Genomic DNA, 4,691 nt, shown 5'->3' with positions numbered 1-4,691 from the left:
GGTGCCCGCCCCCCCCGGAGGGGTCTGCGACCCCACAGCAAATGCGGGCCATACCGTGTCGACGGTATTGCAGCCAAACGTGAAACTTCGGGTTTTTTTTTTCCCCCCCTCCGGTTTTCCGCAGCCGCGATGCCGCTCCCGAGTGGGCTGTTTTGTTTTATCCCTCAGGTGTCGTCCGCAACGGCAAACAGCTGAAGCGAGGGATAAAGGACAGAAAGGGCAGGGCACGGCTCAACGTCTTTGCCTGAATTGCCGAGAGGGAATAAATAAAGACAGATAAAAACAAAAAGGAGTTGTCCGGCGCGCTTCCCACTAGCCGTGTTTTCGCGGCGACCATCGAACATTGAATTGATTTTTCAGCCGTACGTGGAATTACCCCATCGAACTGACACACCTCGTCTCATAAAACTCGTATTTCGTTGTTTCACCTTCCATTCGCCCGCTGCCCAGAGCTCCCCGGGTCCTGCTCCGAGCATTCCCGATGAGGGGAAGCCCAAGTGTATCTGGGGGGACCTGTGGGACACAATCCGATGGGAACATCCCGCCTGGGATGCATTATCCCATTATCCCATTATCCCCAGAGCTGCATCCCTGGGAGCGTCCGAGGCCAGGCTGGACACTGGGGCTTGGAGCACCCTGGGATGATGGCAAGGAGACTTTCCTGCTAAGCTTCCAAGGAGTTTCTTCCCATCCTTGCCTAAGACAAGCTGAAACATGACATTCCTTATTCGCAGGCAGCCATCCCAGCACGCTTCTGGTGGGCTTGATTAATTGGCTCTGGCTAAATTGTTTTTAAAACTTCCAGATTTTCCTTAAAGCAAAAAAAAAAAAAAAAAAATGAACTCGTGTCGTTCAGCCATCTGGATTTACATAAATTCTGGGACCTGATGGGAATTGCTAACAACTTTGTCCCTCTCTCAAAATCTGCATATATGTGGTAGTGTATATACACCACTCCTCTTCTCTTTTACCTTTTTTGAGATATTTAGCGTTTAAATTTTCATTTGAAAGGGCTGCCCTTATAAAAATCCCTGGCATATTGAGCCAACCCTTAAAATTGCTTTTTTTTTCATGCAGTGAACAGGCTCCCCAGGGAATGGGCACGGCCCCAAGGCTGCCAGAGCTCCAGGAGCACTTGGACAGTGCTCTCAGGGATGCCCAGGGTGGGATTGGTGGGCTGTCTGTGCAGGGACAGGGGTTGGACAAGGATGATCCATCAATAATTTCTCCATGCCTGGCAGTGTCCAAGGCCAGGTTGGACACTGGGGCTTGGAGCAACCTGGAATAGTGGAAGGTGTCCCTGCCCGTGGCAGGGGGTGGACTCTGACAGTCCCGTCAGCAAAAACATCCCGTTAACTTCAGCTTTCCATCTTACTTTAATTTTAAGATAACAATTTATTCCCGCCAGCTTCCCACCATTACACTTTGACAGGTCTAGGCTCGAGCACACGAGCAGCATGGCTTGCCCTGGAGCAGGCCGGGAGTTTGGGGCTATTTTCCCTGGAATACACACCTGAGAGCACCACTGGCACTAAGAACGCCACTTCTGCCTAAAGCTGAAGCCCTTTCTGTTTCATTTTCAGCTTCTTTGGGCTCGTGGGCTTGTTTGTTGTTCTTTGGCTGGTGAGGTTTTGGGTTTCCTCGCGTGGTTGTTCTGCCCTCTTTATTCGGGGCCAGCTTGTGTGCTCGGAGGGATGGGGGAATATGTGTATAAATAACCTCCCAAATTATTTTTGAGTGTCAGGAGACCTGTGGGTGGAAGGGCTTCGGGGTTAGAAGGTTACCAAGGCAAGGTAGTATTTGTCACAGCAACAGCTCTGCTGCTGGAAGTTGGCATAGGACACGCCTGCAGCAGCCAGGTGAGCATCTGCCCTCCCTTGTGGTCCCCATTTCTGCTGCAGCTGGGGGGTGATTTGTCCCAAACCCTTTAAACATGGCTTACAACCAGTATTTTTGCCCCGGTGGTCACTGCAGGTTGTAGGTGTGCCCCACCTGTGTCCCCAGCCGAGCTGGGGGCTGTGGTGCAGAGCACTCTCCTGGCCACACCAGCTGCCTTCCCTCTCTGCACTGCTGGAGCAGTTTGGAAACAGGAAACGAGAGGAGCAAGCTGTGCCCTGAAAGTTGCCATGGAGTGTGAGTTTTACCTTCAGGTTTTGATTGATGCCGTACCTGTGGCTGTGGGTGTGAGTACATGTCTCTGTTAATACCCAGTCTAGGCTAACCTGTGCGTAATGGCAGAAAACTAAACCTTTGTCGTTGCTCGTGTGAATTAGACCTCAGAGATTCACGAGGGAAAGGCTCCTTGCTACAAGTTAAACCCAACATATTGGCTATAGCTGTATATAGTCTGTTTTTACTGTAATTGTAGCTGAAGAACTTACTCAGAAGCCAGTTGAAGCAGAAAATAAAAATCTAAAAAAAAATCCAACCCTGGCAGAGCTAATTCATAAAGATTTAAATAAAAAGCAATTACAGAACTTCCCGCCTACCTCCACCTCATCTTTAGCTGAACTCCTTGTTTGTCAGGAATGATTCCATTTTTTCTGTTCTCAAGCAGGAAACAGCCATCACAACACTCCAGCTAATTTCCCTCACTAGTCACAGGGAGCTGGTGAAAGTAAAATAGGGTGCTTCAGCTTTCCACTCCAATCCTGCCACTCCACAGCCTAAAAAAAAAGGAGGATAAAGTTAGGAAGAGAGCCAGCAGGAACTTCCTCTGGAGCCTAGACACCAAAGAAGTGCCGGTGCCACTTGGTTCTGTGGAGAAAGTCAAGCCTAGACACAATTTCCAGCCTGGTGATGGCTTCCTCTTCTTCCTCCTGATCATTCAAATGCCATCACTGACCTCCCTTGGTTTTCCTGCCCCACCCATCACCCTTCTGTGCTTAACCTCCCATTCCCTGTTCTCCATCTTTCCCACAGCACACTGCTTTACTCCTTTTTGGAGTAAAAACCCCATCAAGCCCCCCAAACTCACAACGCAGCTCTGATGGGACAGGCAGTGTTACATTTACATCGCCCCTCTCCTGTGTTCTGCCCCAACATACCTTTTGTTGTGGAGTTTTGTTCTGTTGTTACTGGGGGGTTTTTTTTAATCCTGGTGAATTTTGCTTCAGCTGGATCTCCTCCTCCTCTCCTTGCACAACTCTTTCAGAGATACACACCTCTTCCTTACCCTGCTGCAGCCCTGTGTGGCTCAGAGCGAGCTGTGAGGCAGAACGAGGGGGTTCTCCTCCACTCCCAGCCCCCCCACGCCTGTGTTTGGCTGCAGGAGCCGTTCCCCAGCTTGGCTGCACACCCGACACTTCATCAAGTCTGCAGCACTCAGGGCCTGAAGAGCTGGAATCCTGAAGCACTACGAGCCAGACTCTCAGAAACAAGTTCTTGCTGTTGTTTTGGGCAAAAGCAAGTCCCTGTCCCCCACTTGGGGGGAAAAAAAGAGCAAGTGAAGTTCAAAATGAAGGTCACAATGTAAAGTTTGCTTTCTTCTCCATATTTACACTTTACTTTTGCTGATGGAGATACACTGGGTTGTTATGGCGGTCATTTTGCAATGCGCTTTTAAAATAAAACTCCTTGCTGAAGTTTGTTTTTAATATTTTTCTGGATTTGTATAAACTTCCTATTTGTTTAGCAGCTATGCTCTCGACTGTGTTATGGAACATTCTGACTTGGAAGGGATCCACAAGGATTCCTACTGCAGAGAGAAAAATTATTCTGGGGCCATTACAAACCACTGCCCAAAAGTTCTTACCATGTCATCATCCCTCTAAATTACACTGAAGAATTAAGAGTATGACAGAAATCTCTTTTCCCCCCTCAACTGTTTTTTTGGTTCAGTCAATTTTAGTAGCACGCTTAAGGCTTAAATTTAGATAAAAAGCAGAAGTAAGTCTAAAATAAATATGGAATCTTTGTGAAGTCAAGGCTAGGGTAACTGTTGGATACACTTCGTTTATCAGTGCTCATTTTCTGATTCTTAACGGTAAAAACAAGGGAAATGGGTATCAATTTATTATATTTATTTTCATCCATGGCAGCTGCTGGGAGAATAATGTGGGGTGTGTCTCTCTGTAGTGGGAACCTTAGAGGAAATATGGATCCATTTTTCTATTCTGTCTCTTTCACCCAGGAAAAAAAAAAAAAGCAACCAAAAAAGACATCATCCAGGGTGAAAACCAATTAAAATCTACATAAGTGTAAGAAAAACGTGACCAAAAAAAAAAACAAGCTAGAAATGAAAATATTTGCAGCCTGGCCCCTGGGTGTTGGTTTTACATGAAGATACTGACTTGCAGCTGAATGACGAGTAGGATATTTTTCTACTGAAATATTGATAGTAGATTACACTAAACCACAAACTATCTCCAGAAAGCCCATCATTTCTAATCCTAATGGTGTTTTCTTTCCCTTGGCTGACTACTACATTCATGAGATGATGGCTTTATTCTATCTGGGGGAAAAACTTTTTACCATACAGCTAAATTAACTTGTCAAAAGACTTCAAACTTCGGAAGCTTTTACAGCTCGATTCAAAGCTATTATTCAAGATTGAATGAGAAGGCTGTGGACTGTAAAAGCTGGCAAAAAAAAAAAAAATTCAAAAAAAAAATTTCAGCAGCATTCAGGAGTTGAATGGAACGCTTACTTTTTGTTCAGGTTGTGTGTGTTTCATTGAGCTGTCTCGGAAG

General features: G+C 46.5%; 1 long non-coding RNA gene across 2 annotated transcripts in view; it reads right to left on the bottom strand.

Moving 5' to 3' along the window:
* Nucleotides 1-1,357: 1,357 nt before the first annotated feature.
* The window catches only part of LOC108448941, a 17,487-nt gene continuing 14,153 nt past the window's right edge, over nucleotides 1,358-4,691 (bottom strand). Inside the window, exons 2-3 of one of the 2 annotated variants that reach the window (XR_001865038.1) lie at nucleotides 2,490-2,666; nucleotides 1,358-1,749 (exon numbers count right to left, since the gene is read on the bottom strand). This is a non-coding gene — a long non-coding RNA (uncharacterized LOC108448941). Of the gene's footprint in view, nucleotides 1,750-2,489; nucleotides 4,686-4,691 lie in introns of those variants that run through there. The other variant, XR_001865037.1, reaches the window with a different exon arrangement.

This window comes from Corvus brachyrhynchos, unplaced genomic scaffold (genome assembly GCF_000691975.1).
Source record: "Corvus brachyrhynchos isolate BGI_N302 unplaced genomic scaffold, ASM69197v1 scaffold79, whole genome shotgun sequence".
In the NCBI taxonomy this organism is placed as follows: Eukaryota; Metazoa; Chordata; class Aves; order Passeriformes; family Corvidae; genus Corvus; species Corvus brachyrhynchos.
This window is presented reverse-complemented; position numbering and strand designations above follow the sequence as displayed.